The sequence below is a fragment of the Sorex fumeus genome, unplaced genomic scaffold (assembly GCF_029834395.1).
Source record: "Sorex fumeus unplaced genomic scaffold, SorFum_2.1 ptg000048l, whole genome shotgun sequence".
NCBI classification, from domain to species: Eukaryota; Metazoa; Chordata; class Mammalia; order Eulipotyphla; family Soricidae; genus Sorex; species Sorex fumeus.
The window spans coordinates 6,730,082-6,755,972 of NW_026606105.1; the positions used below are offsets into that span (position 1 = coordinate 6,730,082).

The 25,891-nt window shown below is 52.6% G+C and overlaps 1 protein-coding gene across 1 annotated transcript in view; it reads right to left on the bottom strand.

Moving 5' to 3' along the window:
- Positions 1–25,891, bottom strand: part of TMEM178B (transmembrane protein 178B) — a 402,185-nt gene that overhangs the window by 247,463 nt on the left and 128,831 nt on the right. The window lies entirely within an intron of this gene.

Genomic DNA, 25,891 nt, shown 5'->3' on the forward strand with positions numbered 1-25,891 from the left:
AGCAAGCTACCAAGAGTATCTCACCCGCACAGCAAAGCCTGGCAAGCTCCCCGTGACATATTCAATATGCCAAAAACAGTAACGACAAGTCTCACAATTTGTTGTGAGATGTTACTGGTGCCCGCTCAAGTAAATCGATGAACCACGGGAGGACAGTGCTACAGTGGCTCCTTCTACATTTCAATTGCACAGAGGGGCAGCTTTATTCTCCCGCAGGGGCAAGAGAACAGCCCCATTTCTCCTGTAAGAGAGCAGACTCCTGGATCACCCCCACCCTGCAAGCCATACCTTCTGCTTTCCTGCCTACAGAGTGCTCAGAACCATCCGCAAAGGTAAAGCTGTTGGAAACCACGAAGAACGTGGGAGTGAGGGGACTGCACTGCACCCCACCTCAGGGGTCACCATGGTAGCCCCCAAGTTCCCTCCTCAGAGCCGACCCATCCCACCGGCCACTGACTGAGGCTGCTTCATCTATTCCTCTCTGGAAGCGTCCTTAGGCCTAAGAGGGGGAGGTTCTAGAGGGCTAAGGGGAGGTCAGACCCCCTCCAGGCACAGCCTGACCACCAGGGGGCAGAGCCCAGCCCCTGCCTCCATCCAGAACTCTGAAGAGCTGTCCAGCTCCAGCTGCCAGTCTGAGGCCCAGCCTTGGTGCAGTCTTGAGCATTGTCCTATCCCCGCCAACGCCCCTTCCCAATCAACACCCCACTTGCAAAACTCACTCTCAAGATCTTGCAACAGCGGAATCCGCCCCATGCCCAGCCCCATTCATCCCCGGGAGCCCTAGCCCTCCGTGGGAGGATGCTTGGAGCTGGGACTTGGCAGGGTGGAGGGAAGGTAGGGAGGAAAAAGCGGGGATCAGAGTTCCTCGCCCGCCCCTGCCCACGCAGGAGGCACCGCACCCAGAGGGCCAGTAGCAGGCCCCAAGGCGTCCACGCATGGCCAGGCCCGCAGTGGTCACCAAGATGTGACTCCCAACTCCAGGGGCAGCAAGCATTGGTTCCCGGCCATTCCCCCAGCGCCCCGCGTCTGTTCCTCGCCCCCTCCCCCCCGCCCCCGCCCCCCCTGCACGGCAGCTCAGGTACCCGCGGGGGAGTGCGGCAAGCGCGCGGCAGGTGCACAGGTGCGTGCATGACCTGACCCCCGGGCACTCGGGCTACTTGGGCAGCCCCCACGGGGCCCGGCTGTCCTCCAGGCCCCTCCACGCCCCCGAGGCCGTGGGCACCGGATGCTCCCTTTGCCAGTCTCTGCTCGGCTGTGCCCAGGCGCTCGCTGGTTAGCTCATCAAGCTTAGAGCCCTCTGCTAAGGAGGCCAGAGACGCAGGCAAGCGGCTCCCAGAGGGGCCAATTACTTTCACTGTGTTCCCACAAACGCACCCTTTAGCCTCTCCACCGCACAGGCTCCTGGCAGCACAGCCGTGGCTGGTCTCCAGCCTGGCGCCAAGGGTCACCCGGGCAGGGAGCGCACAAAGGATGCCCCGGCAGGGGCGGCGCCGCCACCTTCCCGCCGCTCCCGCCTGGGCGCACTTTCTAATTCTAACACTAGGGGGAGTATTTCCTCCCCGGAAAAAAAAAAAAACTGATGAGTTCCTGGTTTTTGCCAGTTTCCTCTGCAATGGTCCTACCCACCCGATCTTCAGACTGATGACGGCTCCGTATTTCGTGGAGGGGACAGAGAACTCCAATGACCACCATTGAGACGCATCGCAAGTTGGCCTCTTCATCATCTTCATCATTACCCTCTTCATCAGAGGGGTTACCTGATGCCCCGAGGATGGCAGTGACCACACCTGGATCTCATCATCACCACCATCATCCACACAGGAGGGGACCGCTCCCGTCTGGACTGGGATCTCACGCCCGCCCCCAGAGCCCGGCAGCAGCGACAGCACATGTGTGGCCTCGACTCCCACTCACGTGTCTCCAGCCCCCTCGTCCATGCCTCACTGCCGGGCACTGTGCCGCCTCCCCGCTTCCAGAAAAAAAGTGTGTTGGTGTCATCATCACTTGACTGCAGTGCTTCCCCAGCCCTTATAAGAGTAAATACCGAAGGGGAAAAAGTAGCAAACGAAACGCTTGAAAAGATCGCTCCAATCCCATTTGGGGCGATCTCCTCCCAGACTTCACTGCACCTCTGTGCATCTACTTTCTGGGAACATTCTAATTGGAAAGATAAGCTATATATAATCTTGCGAGCAGCTTTTTGCAATTGACATTCAAAACATAAGCAGACCATCGTGTCTGTAAAACTTCGGCACGAACACTCCCTTCGCTTGGCTGTGGCACCATCCCCAACTTCTGACTCTACTAACTTGTCAAAACCCCAATTTTGAGCACTGACATCTCGGGTGAGGATCAGTTAGAATGTAATCGTGCATTTCAGACTGCTGCCCTAGGACAGAGCCCCTTAACGCAACTGACTTCATCAAAGGGTAGAAGTGTGCTACGATGTCTATTTGACACAAGCCACCGAATTCATTTTGAGGATGGTTCTATTAATTGCATCTCCCACTAACACACCAACGACGAATGAGAGTTCTCTGATTTCATCGAGGGAGAGGAAAATGAATATTTTATTCATATATTCACTTCCATCTCCCATGACTTGGTGACACTGACCACTAGGCTAGTTTATCAGGAACGTGGGTTCTCTTATGAACCTGCTCACATTCTCTGCCCACTTATATACTGGACTCTGGGCTGGCTTGCAGGTCCTCTCAGCATAATCAAGAAGTTACTATCTTGTCTATCTTTTTAGACAGGTGCAGGTGCTTCCCTAGTTTCTTGGCCTTTTAAGGTTTTTATTCATTTGCCTGTGTCCATGGACTCTGCCATCATCCCCTTCATGGTTTCTCTTAAGTCTTCAGGGATTTTCCTGCAATTTCCTACCCTGACCAAGAGCAGACCAAGGTGTGGTCACTGCTCAGGGCACGGATCTTCCCTGTGATGTCCGACCCCAGTGTTTCCCTCTAGACTCTGCCCAGGCCCCAGCGTTTCTAACTAGCTGCTTTCCTTCCTCCAGACAACAGTTTTGCTAGTCGCCAAGCCTGAGGGTGGGGCAGAGGTAAAGAATCTCATCTATCTGGAGGGGGCATAGGCTGTGAGTAGATGATGCTATTGGCTTCTTCTGTTGGGCACACCTGATGACTCTAAAAGATTCTTGTAACCCTTCTACCTTCCACAGGTGCCCCAAACACCCCTTCCTCCTCTCCCCCACCCCTTCCCTAGGTTGACTGCAGAGCCTTCTTCGATGCAGAAAGATGCCCGTCTGTGTTCCTTCTCATGGAGACTGGCCCTCCCTGGGCCCCTTCGTGGCCCCTGCAGCCTCCCAACATTCCCAGGGGGCTCTAGGTGGGGGCACCTGTTGGCCGCATTCCCAGGGGTAGCCCCACAGCCTGTGACACTCTCTCTCCCCCAGTTTGGTACAGCAGGTGAGCGAACAGAGAGGAGAATCTTCCCCCGCGCTCACCTGCTCACTCTCCTGCAAAAGTCAGGCAGGAGGAAGGGCCAACAACGCGCATGCCAGAAGCCCTGCGGGGAACCATCATACAGCGGGCATGGCACTTGCTGGCACACGGCCAACCTGGGTTCTGTCCCAGCATTCCAGATGGTCCCCCGAGCCCACCAAGAGTGATTCTGGAGCTCAGAGCCAGGAATAAGTCCCAAGTATTGCTGGGTGTGGCTCATAAAAACAGAACAAAACAAGGGCCCTGCAGATGCCTCGATCTTGCTCTCGTTCAATGTGTGCCCGAGAGCTCAGAGAAGAGTCTAGCAGTAAATCATGCTCAAGAGACTATTAGGGAACCATGTCCTGGTTTGCCCACCCCCCAGGCCCCAATACAGCAGGGGGTTGGATATATATGGACAATCACCTTGACACTCTCCTCAGACTCTGGGAGTTTTTATTTATTTGGGTGACCAATTGCTTTGCTGCATTGTGGCCAGCCTGGTAGTCCCCCTGCCCTTCCACCAACCCTCGGGGGGGGGGGGATATCTTCACTAGCCTAAACTTTCTCTGAGCCTTGACATGCATCGAATTAGATGGCCTCCAGCGTCATCCCTGGCTGTCGAGCCCCAGGTTGAGATGAATAAGTTAGAGGCAGATGCTGCTGTGACTGGTTATCGATCCTGTCCTTCCTACATATGGGTTCAGAGCCTGGCACATCATCTGCGTCTGACCAGACATCAGGGGGGAATAAAAGTAGGTTCCTGGGGTCCTGGAACCAACGGCTGGTTTTCCTGGGCTCAGAACACCCAGTAGCGCCCACCTGGACCTTGGAGCACGTGCTCTCAGCGGCCAGGGGTTCTGCTCCCATCAGAACATACTTTTGACTACAGTGACCCAGGAGCAGAAGCCGGAGACCTGAGGCCTGGATCTACTGATATCCGGCTTCAAGAAAAGCGAATCAGAAATGAAGACACACTGCGGGCCCCCCACCCACCAGAGAAGCCAGAATAGGGCTCATAGCACTGACGTGCTGATGCTGCATGGAACTCGGAGATGGATAGTTTGAAAATGATGGTGGGTCTGAAGGCTTGTGCGTGTGACTCTGGGATGCAGCGGCCGGCCATGAGTGCTCGGGGAGCACCAACACACAGCAATTTCTGCCCCAAGAGGAGGGTCAACCTGCCACTCTCCTGGCGCTGCTGCAGCCTCCTTGAAGTCAGGGAGAAACACCACCTGTACACCCCCTCATCCACCCACCTACGGCTTCCACTCCCCACAGCCACAACCATGCAGAATGGACCAGACTGTTTCCCTCTGTGGTCTGGCCTCTGCTCTCACCTAGCCAGGTTCTGCCACTGGCACAGGGCACAGAGGACAGGGAGCCAGAAGGGTGTGAGGTATGACAAGGGTGCACTAGAACAACGTAGATTTAATGAACTCAAGCATGGGGCAGCACAAGGTGAGCATCTCCCTGCCGGGCTCTGGATCCAGAGATGAGTGCATTTGCGTCAGGAATGGGTCTGGAGGAGGTGAATATGTCCAGGCCAGGCTCTGGGTATGGAGGAGGTAAGCATATCCAGGCCAGACCCTGGGTCTGGAGGAGGTGAGTAAGCTGCATCTGGGCCAGCTCTGGATCTAGAAGATGAGATCATGGAGTCCTGCTGGAAGAGGTGTCCATGCTACAGGGACCAACAGAAGCAAGATCTGCAAGGCAGGAGGCTCCCTCCCTCCACTCCTCTCCCCGCACTGGAACTTCAATCCCATGACCCTCATCCTCTTGCTCAGACGCCCCCACCCTCTGGTTACCGGGACTCCCCTTGAGTCCAGGTGACCCCTTGAGCTGCTGCCCCATCCAGAAAGCCCTGGGAAGTCCCAGTCATTACTCCCCTGGAATTCTCCCAAGGGGATTCTCGAACCCCCAACTCCATCCTTTATGGCGGCTGATGTACCCCTGTGTCCCTTTTCATGGCTCCAAGCATGACAGGGGTGGCCTTGGGCAGTGCTAGGATGGCCCTTGCTGACCCTGGCACCACATAGAGTCCCTCGAGCACTACCAGAAATGATCTCCAAGCACAGAGCCAAGAATAATCCCTGAGCACCAAATGCCCCTCTACCCCACCCTTCCCCCCCCAAAAAAAATCCTCCAATGCTCATCACAGGTGTGTTTGATACCTGTGGCCCAGCAATTGGGGGAGGGGGAAAAAGATCAATTATCTCTTCCAGTACCATCGTGACCCCTACCCTGAGGGGGAGCATGATTGAAGGCTGAAGTCCCACATTTTGACAGACAAATGACCGTCAGCGGCAGAGGTGGCTGTGATAACAGTTCTCGAGTTCGGTCAGCTCTGGTTCAGGGACTGCCCTGGCAGGACAAGAACACACTTTCTGTTTCCACCCACGAAGGGGGGTTCTCATGCAAGGGGTCTTGGAACTACAACTGAACACTGTGCTGGAGACAGATCCAGAAGGAAGCGAGGCAAGGTGAGGAAGGAATCTTCATCCACTGCAGGTGGGAATGTCATCTGGATCAACCTCTGTGAAAAGGAATAAGGAGATATCTCCAAAAAAAATAGGGCTATGATATGACCCATCAATATTATTTCTTGGCATCTAACCCCAAAACACAAAAATACTCAATTATGCACACCTGTGTCCATTGAGGCAACCAAGTGCAATAGCCAATACAGGGAAACAGCCCAATGGCCCAACTCCGGGGTCAGTGGATCAAGGAGTTGCGATATAGACACACAATGGGATACTGTGCAGCTCCAGGAAAGAACAAAATCATGTAATTTGCTGCAACATGGAAGAAACTGCAGGAGATCATGCTGCGTGAAATGAGTCAGAGAAAAGGGACAGAGACAGAATAATCTCTTTCCTATGTGGGACTTAAAGACACGCCACAAGGCAGCAGCAGAAGTCCAAAGGCAACACAATAAGAGACGGAATGAGTACAATTGAGTTGGTGGGGATTGGGGAAGGGGTTGGCTGGGGTCCCTGGGGGAGGGAGGGAGGGAGGGAGGTATACTGGTAATGGCGTGGTGTTGGAATTATGCGTAGGAGAAACCATCTTTCATGGTGTTATAAATCACAGAACCTCAATCACTAGAAAATTTTTAATTAAAAATAAAAGATGCATAAGGAAGTCAAGATGGGCAGTGCCCAAGGCGCCACTGTGCAGTTTCCGAGAGGGAGGATGTGCAGTTTCCAAGAGGGCAGAGTGTTCTCTGGAGAACCCGCAGCCCCTCAGAGAACTCGTGTCCTTCTGACTCGCCAAAGGATGGGTGCCCCCAGCTTTCCAAACTCAACTTCCTGCAGATCTAGGGATGAGGTGAAAGTAAGGTTCTCTCCCAATACGGGAGCCCAGACAACCCTAGTCCAGTTCTACCATCTGTCTGAGCTGAGACTCAAAGAAACTCCTGAAAAGGATCAGCCTGGTGGATTATCACTGGGAGAAAAATCTCCAGGAAAGCTGAGCAAATCCATCTTCCCCACAGTGCTGCTACCTTCAGCATCACTCTGGGCTGATGCCATCACATTTCCAACGATGCCTACCCCTAGCAATTCCCCCTTCTCACCCACTGCCTTTCATGAGGAAGGTGATGTGTGACGCACCTACAGTGTGCCAAACAGCATTCTAGAGAGAAGAATAAGATGGGGTGGGGGGAGGCCTGTCCCCAGGGCAGCAGGGCCCTGCAGAAGGAAATCGGGAAATAGTGTTGAAAATAGGATCCCTCATGCTAAAAGTAGACTATAGACCAAACATGATTGTCACCCATTGCCTCCTTTGCAAACAACAACACCCAATAAGATAGAGAGAGAGCAAAAGGGAATGCCTTGCCACAGAGGCAGGATGGGATGGGGGGGATAGGGGGGTGGGAGCGATATTGGGATCCGTGGTGGTGGGAAATGGGCACTGGTGGAGGGATGGGTATTTGATCATGGTATAATTGAAACCCAAGCACAAAAATTTGTAAGTCTACAACTGTACCTCATGATGTCTCACTAATAAAAATTTTTAAAAAATAATAAAAAAATAAAAGACCAAAAAAAAAAAAAAAGAAAAGAAAAGAAAATGGGCTCCTGCAATACCGAACACAGCCTGCTCTGGAGACCTAAACTGAGAACTGACAGACTCCTCCTGGGTTATCCCCCACAGGTCAATCCTCCATGTCACAGAAGAACTTCCCCACTAAAGAAGTTGTCAGGTCCCCCTCCGGTGACACTATGAAGAAGGCAGCTCCCAGGTGTGTGCTGACCATCTTCGTCCCCAACCAGGAGACCATATCTCCGTCACCTGCCTCTTGGGGCCCGGCCGGGCACATATGCAAGGACCTCAGAGCAGAGGGCTGGTGATCCCTGGACACCAGGCAACAAGGGAAAGCTTTCTCCAGGAGAGGGAGGGAGAAGATGCGGGGGCCAAAGGAAGGAAGTGAGGCCCCAAACAAGCGCAGGATTTCACTGGTGCCTAATTCATTATTTATGTTGGAGGGACTATTTTTTTGTTGTTGGGGGGCTGAGTTGGGACGGGGGAGAAGGATCTCCCAAGTTGCGCTAAGTTACAATACTTAGGCAGCTAGGCCAGGGAGTTGGGTGCAATGACAATTGCATTGACAAAGCATTGTCATTGCAATGACAACTGCAATGCCAGCTCACTGTGACAGGGTGGTGCTGCAGTCGGTCATGCTAGGGGTCGAACCCAGGCCCTGCACTTACAAGGTACATACCCCTGCGCCCCAGGCCCTCTCCCCGCCCCAGGCTTCCATGCTTATGTTAACTACAAGTCAAGCTGCAGGAAAAGGCCATGCGGAAGAAGCCGTGTGCTCAGTTCTCTGGGACACCAGGTGGCTGGTCACAGGAGAGCTGCTGGTGACGGCCACACCACCACCAGCAGCAATGGTCCACCTCACAGGCACAAGAAGAGGATCATTCCAGATTCCAGGACACAGGTCCAGCTCCACCCCTCCCCGGAGAGATGGCAAAGGAAACAAGGAACAGGAAGGGGTTCCTCAGGAGATGTTTATTTAGATGAGGCCTCAGCTAATTGTAGAGGTGACACAAATCTATTAATGGGTTACTTGGGAAAGAAGGAATCTAATTATATTTTCATATGAATTTCCAAGGTGGAGATTCATTTCAAATTTCCTGGTCAGTCTTTCCTTTTCTTTCTTTTTCTTTCTCTTTTTTTTTGTTTTGATTTGTTTTGTTTTGTTTTGGGGCAGGGGGCTGGACCCAGGAGTTCTCAGCACTTACTCCTGGCTCTCTGTTCAGGGGTAGACTGGGGGCAACATGTAGGTGCCCTGGTCAGCCATATACAAGACTGGGACCATCACCACTATACTCTCTCTCTCTCTCTCTGGCTAGGCCTGGCCCAAGCCACTATACTATCTCTGACCATAGTTCTGCTCTACTCTTGAGCTCCATGAGGGAGCCCTGGGTCAGGAGAGCCCAATCAACACAAAGAAGCCAGAAACTTGCAAAGACTCCATCCAGCCATCCAACAAACACACAGCTGAGTGGCCACCAGCTCTATTCAAGGTGCTGCAGAGACACCCACAGTAACACAAGGTCTGACTCCTCCAGGGATCAACCAACACCACGTGCCATAAAACGGCAACTCCTGCCAGGCCGGAGCCACAGGACAGTGGGCAGAGTGTTTGTCTTGCCGGGAGCTGACCCGGGTTGGATCCTTGGAACCTTATATGGTCCCCCGAACCCTATCAGGAATGAGTCCTGAGCACAGAGCCAAGAGTCAGCCCTGAGCACTGCCGGGTCAGCCCAAACCCAGATGTGTTCATTTAAGTGGCAGGTGGCCTCACTTCGGGGGAACCGCGCAGGGCTGGGCTTGTAGCCTAGGAGTGGAGTGGTCATCTATTCTGTCCTGGAGCCAAAAGGAACCAGAGAACAACATAGGGCGTGAAGGGGAAGCAAGAGCGTCCTCAGCTGGAGTTCTCAGCTCGGGGCCCGGGGTACGGGCCTCGCCTACACTGGACATCAGGTTGGATTCCAGCCTGTGTGACCCCATCACTCACCCCCAAGCAGCACCAAGTGTGGCCCGATGGCTCCCAGAACTGCTGGGCATGGGCAGCACCACATGAACTGAACCTAGCATTGACTGACTGACCAGAGATTGCCAGGAAGGAAATTCCCAAGGCTCCCTGAGCTTCCACCCCCTCCCCAAATATCTGAAGAACATGAGATGATTGAGAGATAATAGAGGGGCTGAGGTTGATGCTTTGCCTGTGGCTACCCCTGGGTTTTCCCCAGAACCAGATGGTCCATCAAACATCACCAGGAGCTGCCCTGAGATCACAGGCCTGGGCAGCACCATGTCCCCACCGGTACCTGCTGGCCCCGTTAGCCAAGAATCACCAGGAAGCTCCCTTCCCCGCTGAACAACACTGAAGAGGTCCCCCCACAAAAAGGAAGAGGCCCTTGGCCACATGGCACCCACTGAAAATAGATCTATTTACTTGAGACAGAAAAAAAAGGTAACAGGAAAAGAAGGCAAAGCAAATGAAGGGTGAACTGGGAAAAGGAGAAATGTAAATAGCTAAAACCCATTTCATCCATTCATCCTTTACCAATCAAATTTCAAAGAGGAGCCCCTTTTTATTTTTTACATAAATTAAATTAGCATATATTTGGGCGGGAAAAATAATTGTCAATGTTGGTAAACTTCAGTAAGACTAACATGGGTTCTACTTTCCTGGAAAGCAATTTGGCTTTAACTATTTTTTTAAAAAATATGTTGATGAATCTTTTGAGTCTGTAATCCCCATTCTGGGAATTTATCCTAAACAAATGATCAAAAACATGGCCAAAGATTGGGACTCCAGGATTATCACTATATTATCATAATAGCCCCAAACTCAAGCAACCTGAACACTTAACTTTAGAGGAAAGGTTAAGCCAATTATGTGCAACCATATGGTAGGACATTATGATGCCATTAAAATTATGTTTATGAGGGGTTTTGATGACAAGGAAAAGTGCTTATGATATGATTCTAAGCAAAACTCAGGATACAGGGGCTGGGGAGATGGCTCAGAGGGCTGGAGCACGTGCCCTGCACGTGAAGGGCCTGGGGTTAGTCGCCGGTACCACACAGTACCCTGGGCACCATCAGGGTGGTCTTGGTGGCCCTAGCACCACTGGGCCTGAGAAGAGCCACTTTGCTAGACCCCCATTCCACTTGTCTGGCTGAATGTCACCAGTATTGGTGCCTGGATTTCCTGAACACACTTGGGAGGCCCCCTGAACTCAGGAAACCAAGAATATATATATGATTATGTATATATAATTATATACACACAGAGATATACACATAAATATATTTATGCATATGTATAAAATGTGGTTTATAACAGGAAAGGACATACAAGGATACCTATCATAATAATAATTTGTCTCTTGGGGATGGATTATAAATGATTTTTCCATTCATTTACAATTTCATGTCAAATTTCTGACAGAGTCACAGTTTTCTCTGATGGTCAGAAAAAATTAAATGAGTTAATAATGAAGTTAGCATATATCTGGGCAGGAAAAATAATTTTCAATGTTGGTAAACTTTAGTAAGGCTCAAAAACCTAAATCATAAGAAAAGGAGGCATTAATTTAACAGGAAGGTGCAGGTTCCCTCCTGTTCCCTGGAGGGGCTGAGTGGGGTCAGGGCAAGGGTTCCAATCAGAGACTTGTAGGGGTCTCCAAGGCAGAGCAGGGGGCCACAGGCACCCTCTCCCTTGTGACAACATCTGTCCCCAATTTCCTTCCTCTTTCCAAGTCGCCAGACTTAACATTAGGTTTCCCTCATCCTGATAACTCTTCAGTTATGTCAACTGTCAACCTAAATCTATGGGATTTGATGTTGTTTTTTGGGGGGTGTGGTTTCAAGGAACTGTATGTGGTGACAGGGATCAAACAAGAGTCAGTCCTGTGCAAGGGAAGTGTTTTCAGCCCTTCTCTCTCTCTCTCTCTCTCTCTCTCTCTCTCTCTCTCTCTCTCTCTCTCTCTCTCTCTCTCTTCTCTCTCTCTCTCTGTGTGTGTGTCCCTCTCAGTCTATCTCTCCCTCTATCTTTCTCTCCCTCTCTCTTTGTATGTGTGTCTCTCTATGTGTGTGTATGTCTCTCTCTCTAATTTTTTTTTTTTTGGTACATTTCATCTGGGAGACGGAAGTGGTTAAGGCACTTGCCTCACATACCACCCACCCTATTTCAAACCCTAGACACTGGGGAGGATTCCCTCCTTCCAGGCACCACCAGGGGTCACTGCAGAGCCCAGGAGCCAGGACGCGCCTCTGAGCCCCGCCCCTAAAATAGGTCCATCTGCTTCCCACTCTACATGCTGAGTCACGGAAAATAACGTTTCAAAAGAACCATAACATTTTTCTTTCTTCTTTTTTTTTTGTTTGCAAAACCCCTTAATGGTGTCATCCCGTCTCCCCCCAAGCCACAGAGCGGGACTGTAATCCATTTCCTCTGGGGCGGGATCCTTCCCCGGGAGAACTGCTCTCCCTGAAGGAGATGAATTAGGCCGTCTTGGGAAGCTCCTAAAAGGGTTCCCTGTCTGTTCAGCACTTACCTTTGCCCCACACGCTATCAATACTTAATGATGAGGCCCGGTGATGGCCGCTCTGTTGATCAATAGGCTGCATGGAGACGGCGGTCCCATTTCCAGGCACTATGGGGATAGAGACAAGCCGTGTCCAGGAGGCAGGTGGCTTTCCTGCCTGGCCATCTGCAGTCACCCACTGTTCATCCCAGCTGGTGGTCGCTCCGAGTCCCTGGAGCCAGGGGCTGACCATCAGAACCCTCTGCCAACTGCTCCAGGCCAGTGAGGCTGTCTCCCCGCTCAGCGTCTCGGGCCATGCAATTTTAATCAGCTCAACCTCAGGAAAGGAAAAAGGAGCCGGGGAAGGCGCTGAATTATTCACAGCTCCAGTCAGGAAAGGCTGAGGCGCTCCTTGTGTAGACCACACGCCAGCGCTTCCTGGATCCCCCACCTCCAGGACCCTGAGGTGAGAACCCAGCTAGAAAAGAAATCTCTCAAAGGACCAACAACGATGGGGAAGGGGTCGCTCAGGATGGGAGCCGCATGCTGAAAGTGGGTAAAGGACCAAACATGATGGCCTCTCAGTATCTAGATTGCAAACCATAATGCCAAAAGGAGAGAGAGAGAGGGACTGGAGCGATAGTACAGCAGGTAGGGTGCTTGCCTTGCACGCGGCTGACCCAGGTTCGATTCCCAGCATCCCATATGGTCTCCTGAGCATCACCAGGAGTAATTCCAGAGTGCAATGACAGGAGTAACCCCTGTGCATCGCCAGGTGTGACCCAAAAAGAAAAAAAAAAGGAGAGGGAGAGAGAGAGAGAGAGAGAGAGAGAGAGAGAGAGAGAGAAGAAAAGCACCTACCATAGAAGCAGGCTGGGGGGGGGGGGTGGCAGGAGGGATACGGGGGATACTTGTTGGTGGAAAACGTACACTGGTGGAGGAATTGGTGTTGGAACATTGAATCACTGAAACCCAATCATGAGAGCTTTGTAACTGTATCTCACGGTGATTCAATTAAAAAATAAATAAATAAAATTAAAAAAAAAAAGAAGCCTCTCTTAGATCTGAGTTCCTAACTGAATGGCAAAACTCTGTCACTCAAGACGTTTGAAGAGCTAGGTGCATCTCATTTTATTTATCTAGAAGAGCAGTATGAGAACTCATTTCCACAGACGCAAGACCATGATCGAAGGGGTCCAGCAAGAGAAGAGTTGCTGGCCAGCAAGAAAAGAGTTGACTCCCAGGCTGAGCTGACAGTCTGTGCCTTTTCTCGCAATGCTGAATTCTCTGTTGAGTGTGATGAAGCACTCCTGTTCCTCAGGTTGCCAGAGAGATGAGCAGCTCAACAAAACCACAGTTCCCTGCGCCCCAAGGAGAGTTGGTCTTCCCACTTCCACCTCTGTGCCCATGCTGAATGCAGGCCAACACTCCTGGAGATAAAGGGAGATAAAGACCGTCCCCGCGGCACTGGCCCGTGGGTCACCAGCCCGCCACGGCAGCTCAGACGGCCCTTGGCCACAGGCCACCCATCTCAGGCCTCCCCAAGGCCCTTCTGCAGGCCTGTTTATTTTGGAGGCTCAAATCTCCCAGCGCCTGAGAGGCTCCCCCGGATCCATCCGTCCCTGGAGGCAGCTGGCCGACACATTTCCTACACGGTCACCGAGACAGAGCTCTCACACCAGCTGGCTCAGGCACGAGCGCTGACCTCAGGACACCTCAGTGACATGGACCCAATCCCCACAGACCCCTCAGGAAGCAGCTGGGGCATAAGAGGAAAGGATGAACCAAGGGACCTGAGCCCCAGACTGGGCAAAGCTGGACGGACGAGGTGGGCATCATGCAAGGGAGAGAGGGCAGCTGGCCTCTCTCTCCCAGCCAGCCTGGGGACAGCTCTGGGCTACGAGTGGAATAGACACGCCTGAGTTGAGAAAATTAAAGTTTCAGGCTCTTTCTAGTGCCCCCTCCCCCACCAGGCTCCCTAACCAAGATGGGCCAGGCCCCTTGCTGCCTGGGTGCTGTGGGTGTTCATGTCCTTCAGCTTTCGGCCCTGGTTGCCACAGCTGTGGCCCTACTCTCTGGCCCTCAGTCCTGCCCAGTATCTCCAAATGACCGCAGGGGCCACCCGGCAACCAGCTCCCAACTGGGTGCACTGCGTGGCCAGACTTCACTGCAGCTAAATGCAAAGCCTCGACCAGAGGGCCCGCTCTGAGTGACTTGGTGGAAACCCTTTCGGGGTGCCCTCTGGAGGTGAGGGGGGTGGGGGAAGGCACCGATGAGATGTCAACCCAGGCAGGTGCCAGGAGGAGCCGCACTGGGTGTCTGCCGGCACCCCTACCCTACACAACCCGGAGGACCTGCCCCTTCCTTCCCTTTGCCCCACCCCCCGGCTGTGCCTGGGAGCCCAGGGAGGAGCAGGCAGGCGTGTGTAAAGACTCTGCTGGTCTCCCTGGCAACCAGGCGTGTGGAGGAGCTCCAGGAGGGAGCGGGAGGGGTGGCGTGTGGGATAGCAACATGGATGTCGGTCCCTGTGACAGCTCCACGCCCAAATGTGGCAGCTTCTCCACCCAGAAGCATGCACTCTTGCTCTCTCTCTCTCTCTCTCTCTCTCTCTCTCTCTCTCTCTCTCTCTCTCTCTCACACACACACACACACACACACACACACATGCGCGCCCACGCGCGCGCATACACACACTTTTCTTTTCTAATCTTAGCCATGTTCCCATACAAGGCAGCTCAGCGTCAGGCTACGGAATCGCTCTGGTTTCCCTAGTGGGTTAGTCAAGGTGGCAGTGGCTGAATGAGCCCTACAGGAACACCTGCCATCCCTCGGTTGGGCCTCTGCATGGCACAAAAACCTACACGTGACACAGCAAGGAGGGACTTGCTGTAAGTTCTGCACCCACAGCCGGCTCTGTGGGTTAAGAACAGGAAACTTCAAGCCCACAGCAAGAGGACAGAGGGGAAAGCGCTTGCCTTGCATGTGGCCAACCCAGTTCAATCCCCAGCACATAGAGGGTCCCGCAAACCCCACCAGGAGTGAGCCCTGAGCATGGAGCCGGGAATAAGCCCTGAGCACTGCTAAGTATGGCCCCAAATCCAAATCAAAATAAACAAAAAGGACAGGGGGCAGGGGGGTGGAGAGACAGCTTTGTGGGTGGGGGGTGTAAGCTTGATAAATGGGTGATTCTGGGTCAAGGCTCAGCAGAGACTGGTCACCCCAGGGTGTCACAGGGAGCAGCCCCTGAGCACCTCAAGTCGTGGCAAAAGAACAAGCACTGGGAAGTCTGAACTCCAACTGTGGGGCGGAAGGTATCAGATCTGGGGGATCCGTCTAAGAACAGCAAAAGGAGATTGCTGGGAGAGGGCAGGGGCAGAGGCAACGTGCCGAGCAAGGGGGAGACCCGCTCTCCACCCAGAAACCAGCTTCCCGGAAACCTCATCTGACAATCAATCATTTAGAATTCAGATCCCCGTTTCCGTGTCTGCGAGAAAGGACGATGGTGCTCCTTGGCCCATCCACAAGCGCCTCTTTAACTGCGATGGAGGTGAACTACTGCGCATGCGCAAGGGAAGGCAGGTGGAAAGCATTTTGTCCCGCTGCCAGTAACTCAGTGGAAAGGAAAAAAGCAGAGAAGTGGGAAAGAAAGGGGCTGGAACGATAACACAGCGGGCAAAGCATTTGCCTTGCAGGGTTCGATTCCCAACATCCCATATAGTCCCCCGAGTGCAAAGCTAGGAGTAACCCCTGTGCATTGGGTGTGACCCAAAAAGAAAAAAAAAGTGGGAAAGAAATCCCTTCCCTTCCTTTCTTTGGAACGCTCTCACAGAGGCTGCGCTCTGGTCACACACCCTCTTTCCAGCAGCAGCTCTGGGCCTGTCAGTCTTCATAGGTCACTAAGGACCTCAGCGGTGCATCAGAGCTTCCTGGCTGAGCCCACCCGTTCCTCCTCTTCACCTGGGAACTGGCCTGATCTTCTCCTACTCCACGGCACTTCAGATGGTCCATGTCCCCCAAACCCCCTTCCTGGTCTAGGCCTCCATAATCCCCGTGGCCATGGCCACAGAGCATCCCCAGCAATGTTCAATCCTAGTCCTGCTTCCAATATGGGCTTCATTCAGTCGGAGGGTTACAAACCAACTCTGAGGCCAGCCTGCCTCCGACAGTGGTAGGAACGCAGAACAGCAGAACCAAACTTATAGTTGTCACCATCACAGCATCTCCTCCTCTGTTCCCTACTGGACTTCCCTTCCCAGAGCCCAGATACTGCACCTGCACCCCTCCAGGGATCTGGGCCTCCCCTAAAAGCTCAAAGAGCCCCTATTGGCAGTGGAAGTCTTCTCTAAGGCAGGGCTGGACTACAAGCAGAGGAGGGACCATTTCCACACAAGCCTGTGCAAATACAGAACAAATGTACTAATGGTGCCTTTATCTCCAGAGCTCCGGGATTGTCACTTTTAGACACTCGGTATGTAAATCTTCTTCCGGAGACTCATGTTACTGTCTAAGGTGCATTCTTATTGGACACCACTGATAAATGAAGGGCTTTCCAACTGGGGCTCCCAAAATAATGGTGATTTTAGGCTCCAAAACTCCTGTCACCATATGCCACACTGCTGCCATCAGCAAATAATCCTCCCAGCCTCTTCCCACTCCCACACCTGATGCCAGCTCCCAACACATGCTCCAGTGTAGACGGCCAGCCGGTAACAGACCCACCAACACACAAAACCACATGCAATGCAAAGTCCCCCGTCTTGGACCACTGAGACGCATGGAGACACCGGGTTCCAGGAAATGCCATTTCAAAGCCCTTAGCACCAGATGCTGGGGTGGGAGGGAGATCCCAGGTGCCTGTCTCAACTCTACATCCCACTCATACTAACACCCCACGCAGCCTCGTATCAGACTGTACAGTGTTGGGACTGATTTACTTCACATTTCCTTTCATTTAAACTTCATCGTGAAGCTCTTAAGATGGCTGTTATGACCTCTGTCTCCCAAATGAGTTTACTAATTTCCGAACACTTTGGTGGTGTGCCCGGGGACACAAAAATCAGCATACGAGTCTGATGCCCTCTGATCGTAGTAGAGTCTGAAGCCTGGATGAAGGGTTCCATTGGAAACACAAGGCAGAGATTTGGGGCTGGATCTTAGAGATGTGCTCCCAGAAAGCACAGAGAATGCCCAAAGAAGGGAGGGCGAAATACACCTGTTTCTACTGTACCACTGGTTACAATAAACAAAAGGAAAAATGAGGGAGGGGGCAAGGCAAAGACCCGAAGTTAAATCTGAATAATGAACCATGCATCTCTAGCTTGCAAGTCGACGGGAGAAGCTTGCTACAGGCAGGATTCCACCTCCCAGCTCCTAGCCAAGCCCACCCACGCTCTCTCCTCCTCTGATACTCCTCTGACCACTGCAGGCTATACTCAGGCCAAGAATTCTCAAGTTAACGGGTGAAGAAGCAGATGCAAGCAACTCCTGAGTCCTGCCCCAGACTCGGGCCTGTAACCTGAGTGGGGTCCCAGGGTTCCAGGCTGCTGAGTCCCCAGATAAGGCCACTGGCCCCTTGGGAACAACTGTACAGCAGGATTCTGGGCTCTGCCAGGCACTTGACTGTGTACTGGACATCTTCCTTCTGCTAAGTCTTTCTGGTATCCAGAAGTCTGTTTCGTGCCCTTCCCCATCACCCTGTCATCTTCAGAAGCAGCCTCACCCCAAATTCCAAGAACAATCGTGATCAGCAATCGTGATTTCTGCTCTCACTAAAATAGCCTCTTCTCTTCTCTTGAGCCTAATACCCCCACACAGGAACCTCTGCCCCCAATCTGGGTTTCTCCCATAGTCGGTTTCTTATTCCAACCCCCCAATTCTCCAGACTGCTGGTACAACTCTGACCCACCTCCCTTTGAGTCTGTCTGCTCCTGATTGAACCATGAAGCCCTGACACCCCAAAACACTACCTACCACATTCAGAACTGCTGCCCCCCTCCACCTCCGCCTTGAAGGCAGGTATCTGCCGCCCCCAAAAAACTGTGGCTCATCCAGTCCATATGCTCTTGCCAATCTGTGCCTTCCTCCTGGAACTCCACTCCTGGCCCTAGTCCCCCTCCTCCTCCCCCTCCTCCTCCTCCTCCTCCTCCTCCTCCTTGTTGTGGTTCATCGCATCACAGTGAGCTCTGATTGTCTTCGCTATCAGATGAATCACCTGCCACACTGAGCTTCCTTTCAGAACCTGGGACAGTTCCCTCCAGCAGTTCCCAGGAGCGGCAGCTGCTAAACCATCATCCCTTCTTTATTACTGTAAAACAACAACAAAATGCCCCTATCTAGTGAGAGCTGGAGAGGATGGGGGAAAGGAATCCTCTTCCCTCTTGGGTAGAATGGAAACAGAGCCCATCTCTATGGAAAACAGTATAGAGATCTCTCAAAAAAGTTAGCACTGTAGCACTGTCCTCCAGTTGTTCATTGACATGCTCAAGCGGGCACCAGTAACGTCTCCAATTTGAGATTTGTTGTTACTGTTTTTGGCATATCGAATATGCCACAGGGAGCCTGTCAGGCTCTGTCGTGCAGGCGGGATACTCTCGGTAGCTTGCTGGGCTCTCCAAGAGGGGCGGAGGAATTGAACCTGGGTCAGCTGTGTGCAGGGCAAATGCCCTACCTGCTGTGCTATCGCTCCAGCCCCTCAAAAAAGTTACAAATAGAATTGCCATATCATCCATCAGTTCCTGGATTTCCCCCCAAAGAACACGACCCCACTAATCTGGCCAGATACCATACATCTAGGTTCACGGTGGCACTGTTCACAGCTGCCATGATCTGGTAACAGCCCAAGACCCAACAGCACATGGGTGAATAAAGATGCTGTGGACATTGGACACAATGGAAACCCACGCAGCCCTAGGAAACAGGAAACTTGGCTTTCTGCTACAAGACAAATGGAGCTACATTGGGTCATGCATAGTAACAGAGGGAGAAGGACACATGCTAATGAGTGTCACTCACCTGCAATATTGATGGAAACAAAGCAAGGGACTGTACCGTGTCTAGGAAACAAAGACCCGGGACTCTGAGCCAAGAACTGAGTGCATGGGGAGGGGAGGAGGGACTTAAAAAGGATCCAGCAGACTATGAAGGGACATAGTGGCACTTGGTATTGGTGTGTGTGGTACAGTAACATTCTTCACCTAAAACACAAGCAATTAAACACACACGCATGCACACACACACATTCACCAAGAGATTCTGGTAGGGCTGAAAAACACAAACAAGTCAGCTATACCCAGGCCAGATAGTAGCTCTGTGTCTTATTCTGATTTGGCTTTTTTCCCTTGCAGTGAGTCCACACTGATTTTGACAAGGAGGTCAGGACATCAGTCTGTGTTCTCTGGGTAGCCAGTCAACATTACACAGCACACAGCCCTGTCTGGTTGGCACAGGGAACACTGCATCCGATGGGGAGAGCAGAGCTCCTCACAGACTCCCCCAGCCCCATGAAGCATCCAGCACAGAGTTCTGGCCAGGAATACTGAACGAGGCGTGGGGCAAAGGAAGGGGGGGGGAGAAGGTGGGGGTTGGGAGGGACCAGGCTGGGCCCAGCTCTCCCTGGTGGGGTCCTGCTCAGTCTGCTCAGAGGAAGAAAACAACTTCCAATCTGCAGAGCTGTGAGAATGCCTCCAGGCCAGACTTCCAACTAATTCTCAGCACAAAATTGGCCCCGTGCATTCAGATGAATTGTGGCTTGAAGCCGGCAATCACGCCAGTGCAGTGGGTTTGGGATTTGTTGCAGAACACGGAAGTCTTCAGCTCAAGTCTTGTACTTTATTCCCGACCCCCTCCCTTCCCGGCTCCTAAAACCCTGGCAAAGTTAACCCTCTCTTCACTGCTTTATCTGCAATGCTGACTCCATACCCCATCCTGGGACAGGCTTAATTTTATTATTTTATTTTTGTTCTGAAATTACCTATGTTCAGGATGCTCTGTCGGTTTCAATGTCCAGCAATAGCTCTAGACACTACTTTATGACCCCACCAAAGGTCCTGTGTTCATCCTCTGTCAGACAATCCATGCCTTCACCTGACATTCTCCCCACACACTCCCTTGGAGGTCCCAAGGGCTGAAAAATGAAAAAATGCTCTCAGGCAGGTAATCCCGGACATGCACATCCTGTGCAAACAAGCTCATCCAAGGAGAAGAAGGCTGGTCTTCTCACCACAAACTCTGAGTAGGTGATGGAGTTGGGATAAGTCTGGCAGGCAGGGAGGGGTCGGGAGAGCAGGATTGGTGGGCAAAAAGCCAAGACGCCAAACTACTAGCAGATGTGGGGATGCTTAATGTGGGGGTGAGGCTCTGGGCTCCCGGCTCTGGCCTCTGGGGGCTGACTCTCCATGACTCCCGGTGTTAAAATAAGAGGCAGTTCCCCAGAGACGCACAGAGTGAGAGCCTCCCGCAGGCTGGGCTGGAGGCGGGGTGGGGAGAGAGAGCTGGGTGGATACCCGCAGGGGGCCCGAGCTTCTGAGGTCGGGATGTTTACCTCATTAGGCAGTTTTACATAACATCAGCCAAAAGGCTTCAGGGGAAAGACAGAGTTGGAGCTCAGCCCTGGGGTTCTCAGTCCCAACACACTCCCAGGCCAAAAGGGCAGCCCCCCAGCTTGGGAGCAATAGAGCAGGAGGGGCAGGGCGGGAGGGGCTGCTAGGAGGAGACCCAGCAGCTTCATGGATGTGCGTCAGGTTGGGAGGGGCGAGGTGGGTACCCTGGTGCCTGGTGCCTTGGTGAATGTGTGAGGAAGGTTCTGCAGGGGAGGGGGTCAGGCCGCCTGCAGGCCCTGCCCCTAGGAACTGGAAGTGGCAAGGGGCCAGGGGCCAAGGTCAAGAAGGCTGAGTCAGCTGGAACACAAGGAGCAAGGGAACACCAAGAGGTGGACAGTCTCTGGGGGGTATGCGGGGGCTCATGGGGTCACCAGAAACCAGTGCTTCAGGCAAGGTGCTGTAATTCTGGAAGGAGGGAGGGAGAAAGAGGCCCTGAGGGCATGTCCAGGTGGAGTAAGGACAGGGGATGTCCCCACACATCAGCACAGGGGTGGGGGGCCAGGTCCCCAACACTGACATCTGTCCCCTAGGCCCGAGCACACGTGCTCACTCTGAAAGGTCAGAGCTCTGGGGACAGGGAGTCACAAAGGGACTGTATGAGGCGAGACACCTCAGCGTCCTAGTTCCTTCTGCCCCTGAGAAGTCTGTCCGCTAAAATATCCCTGGTCACCCCCAAAGTGTCTGTCTCTACCTCTGTCCCCCAACCCCATACCCTGTTCCCCAGTCCATACCTCTCCTCCCGTGCTCTCTGCTATCTAATCCTTCTCCGTCTGCTCTTCAGAGCTTGTGTGTGTGTGTGTGCGTGCATGCACGTGCACACGCATGTGCGCAAATGTGCATATGTGCAAATTTGTGAGTGTGTGCATGTGTGTGTAAACAAACCTATAAGTGTGTGTGTACATGCATAAGTGTAAACAGTATGTGTGTACAAATGTGTTCTTGTGTGCATCAGCACAAGAGTGAGTTTGCATGTGTAAGGGTGTGTGTGTGTGTGTGTGTGTGTGTGTGTGTGTGTGTGTGTGTTTGGGCCACTGGCCTCAGAAAGTCCGGGGAGCAGGCATGCAGGAGGAAGCCATCTCATGCCCTCCCTGGCCAGCTGGAAATGTGCCATGTGACCATCTGATCTAATTAGCTGAACTTCCAGTCATAACAGACGGAAGCTTTGGGGAAAAAAAAAAAAACTCTGACTTTCTTGGCTCTCAGCCTCCAGAAAGGTACTGGAGAGAATCAGATGACAGAAAGCAGGGCACCCTCCCCACTGCCCAAAGCCAGTGGGAATCAGCCGTGAGCAAGGAAATTGGGGCTCGGAGGCTGGGTAGGTTGCCTGCAGGCTGGTCGGAGATGAAGGGGCACCTTCCCCACGTCTGGAGGCCTCTGGGGGCCTAGGGGGTTATGCCCAGTCCACACCCGGCAGCTCTTCCTGGCCACCTCTTCAGACAGCGACATGCCTGGCCGCCTGCTTCTCCCTGACAGGAGCCCCTAGCAGCACCCAGACCCCAGGTGAGTCCATGGGTGCAGGGAGTGCAGGGAGAGCAGCGCCCGTGGGGCACCCTCAGGGGCTCCTAAGGACACTGAATTCTCCCAGTAGGCACCGCACCCTCCAACAGAACATCCCTGGAGTGTGTAAAGCCTGTGGGGCTCTTCCAGGGAGGGAGAAGAGACATTTGCGAGGCCTCTGAGTGCCAGCCAGCACCCAGTCGGCCACCACAGCCGCACCGCCCAGGGACGCTCAGACACCCCACTCCAGTCCTGGACAGGACATGAGGCGTAGCCGGGTGGGCAGAGCACCCAGGGGCTGGACAGATGCCACTCAGGGCCACAGAGTCAGCTGGGACAGCAACAGGGTGGGAAGGCAGATGGGACTTCTCCCCCCTCGCTGCAGCGACTGTTCAAACACACCATGCAATTTTAAACCAAACTGGGATTGTTTGTTTGGGGGGGGGGGGGGCATGCCTGGTGATGCTCAGGGGTTACTCCTGGCTCTACACTCAGGAATCACTCCTTCGGGGCTCAGGGGACTATCTGGGGGTATCAGGGATCAAACCCCAGACGGTGCATGCAAGGCAAGTACTAATATAATATCTCTCTGGCACGCAAATTGGGTTTTTCTTAAGGAAAAAAAAAAGATCCCGTCACGGTATGTAGCTATTGCAAGTTTTTGATGAAAAATCGCAACTTAAGTTTTACAGAAATCCAAACTTTTCTAGAAGTTGTTTTGGGGGAGGGGGATTCCATTTCTTTCTTTTGGCAAAAAGCATCTACTAAAAAAAATTACTGGACATAGGTGTTAGGATTCAGTTATAAAATGACCTCCAATCGAGTATCAAACACACTCATTTAAGATTCCATTGCCAGGCTGAATCAGTATAGCACTGAAAGTAATCAGTCTGATGTGTTTTCATTTCCCAAGAATAACATTACAGTTTGCAAATCTGTTTCTACTTCAGGACTGGAGTGATAGTACAGCAGGTAAGGTGTTTGTCTTATATGCAGCCAACCTGGGTTTAATCCCTGGCACACCATATGACCCCTGAGCCCCACCAGGAGTGATCCCTGAGTGTAGAGCCAGGAGTTAGCCTTTAACACCACCAGGTGTGGCCCTAGAACAAAAACAAACCCAAAATATCCATTTCTACTTTATTCCCTAAAGGGCTGATGTGCTTCCTTTCACCCAGTACCAGCAGCATTTAACCATTAACAAGCAAAAACATTTTCTGTGCCATTCTGTAAAAGCAGCAGATAAGTCTTCGCCAGAGGATACCCCACTCATCTGCATGGAGTCTACAAAACCTCAGCTCTTTATCAGCTATGAACAGATCTAGTGGGGTGGAGGGATAGATTACAGGGCAAGGCACTTGCCTTGCTCATGGCCAACCCACGTGCAATCTCTGGCACCCTGTATGGTCCCCCAAGCACTGCCAGGAGTGATTCCTGAAGGCACAGCCAGGTGTGGCCCCAAAACAAAAACTAACAAAAAAAAATGTGATGGGGCCATAGTACAGCAGAAAGGGTATTTGCCTCGCATGTGGCTGACCCAGGTTCGATCCTCAGCATCCCATATGGTCCCCTGCCCACCAGGAGTGATCCCTGAGTGCAGAGCAGTAATAAACCCTGAGGATCGCTGGGTGTAGCCCAAAATTAAAAACAAACAAACAAAAAAGAGCAGATCTAGGGGCTGGAGTATAGTACAAGGGAAAGTACTTGCTTTGCACACAGCCAGCCCTGGTTTGGTCCCCCAACACTTCATATAGTCCCTGGAGCACCACCAAGAGTGATGATTGAGGACAGTCAGAAATAAACCTTGAGCACCCTATATGGTGAACACCCCCCCCAAAAAAATAGTATCATACTAGCACCCCAATGCATTGCTCTAAGTGCTCCCTAGATTTTGTGGGCTCCAGTAGCACCCGTGTTTGGGAATTAGGAGGGAGACCCAAGGCATGCAGAAGACCCTAGGAAGCTCGGGGTCAGCTCTCTGCTGATGCCCTAGGACCCTACTTCAGAGATGCAGTGAGCCCTCCGTGTGAATTGCAGAGATCTTCCTGGGGGGGGGGGGGGCACAAGAAAACTACTAGGCGGCCGTGAGCATGACTAGGCTGCTGACACAGAAATCATTCCCCTGCTCAGTGGGAAACTTTCACAAAATATCTTCATTGAAGTGATTACACCCTGTGGTAATGATCGCATTTCCTTGCAATGATTTGCTCTGTGAACGTATCTCCCCTCCCCAAGCCCCCCTCAGAGCACCCTGTGGTCCTGGTCTCTGTTCAACATCTGATCCGGAGAGAAACTCACCAACAGGTTGACGAGCGAGCCAGAACCAAAGCTGCTAGGTCGACAGATTCTTCCTTCTTTGATTCTATCGAGACCCATCCCCCAAACCTAAGGGATATCTAAGTGCTTAATTCACAAAGCTTATCAACCGTGTGGCGTGGCCCCACCTATACTCTCTCACCGCAGGCCATAAGCAACCACGGTGAAGTCATTTGATACGAGGGGTCTGGAGTAGCTTTCTCAAAACAAAAGGAAATGGATCCCCTGGAACACCAGAAACATGAAGGCAGGGGGTCAGAGGCAGGGAGATGGCGTAAAGGGATGGAGCACAGACCTGAGCTGTGGACAGCCCAGTCCCATCCCTGGCTCAGCCTGGCCGTGGCCACAATGGTCATGAACCACTCTTGACACAGGCAGGCTCACATTGCTGAGCCCTGGCAAGGAACCGCCTGGCCAGGGGCTGAGCATTGGGGGAAGTGGTGCTGAGAACCCCGAGATCTCCCAAGGAATCTCCCTCACCCCCTGCAAAATAAATTAAATATGCAGCATGCTCAGCTCAGCGTCTGGCATGGGCAACTCCTGACCACTAGAGTCCCTGGCAGCCCCAGCAACAAGCACAGCATAGAGGGTGATACTGTGGCTCAGGCCCCCCCATCCACTGTCCCATGGTCCTGGGCATGTCAGGCCACCGGTTGACAACAACCACCCAGAACCCCTGGCCCAAGCTTTTTCCTGAGTCTTACACGTGACTAATCGGCTCTGTCATCACCCTCCACCCCTCATGCTGGTGGATTGATCAGAATCAAACCAGGAACATGGGCTGGAGCGATAGTACAGCAAGTAGGGCATTTTCCTTGTACACGGCCAACCCGGGTTCGATTCCCAGCATCCCATATGGTCCCCCGAACACCACCAGGAGTAATTCCTGAGTGCAGAGCCAGAAGTAACCCCTGTGCATCTCCAGAAGTGACCCAAAAAGCAAAAAGTAAAATAAGAGAGAGAGAGGAGAGAGAGAGAGAGAGAGAGAGAGAGAGAGAGAGAGAGAGAAAGGGGGAAGGGAGACACAGAGAGAGAGAAAGAGAGAGAGAGAAAGAGAGAGAGAGAGAGAGAGAGAGAGAGAGAGAGAGAGAGAGAGAGAGAGAGAGAAAGCTCTGAGGAGCCTTCTGCAGTGGTCACCCACACTGGTTCCTTGTTACCAACGAATAGTAAGAGTGGAGAACACACGTGCCTCACAGGGAGTGGGCCTGGGTTCTGCTACCACAAGAATAAAATTAGATCAAAGGCCCAGAGCCAGGCAGAGAGCAATGGAGGGGGGGGGCAGGAGGGAGGAGGCGCTTATGCATATACCTTGCAAACAGCCACCAGTTGTGGCTCCCTATGGCTCTCCCCTGGCACTGCTGGGTGTGGCCCTGGGGACCCCTCAGCCCCACAAAGCATCACTCTGGCACCCAGAACTGTAAGGCCCAAGCAGCACTGCATCCTTGGCCAAGTTTTGCCAAGAGAGTCCTCCAGACCCCCCAAG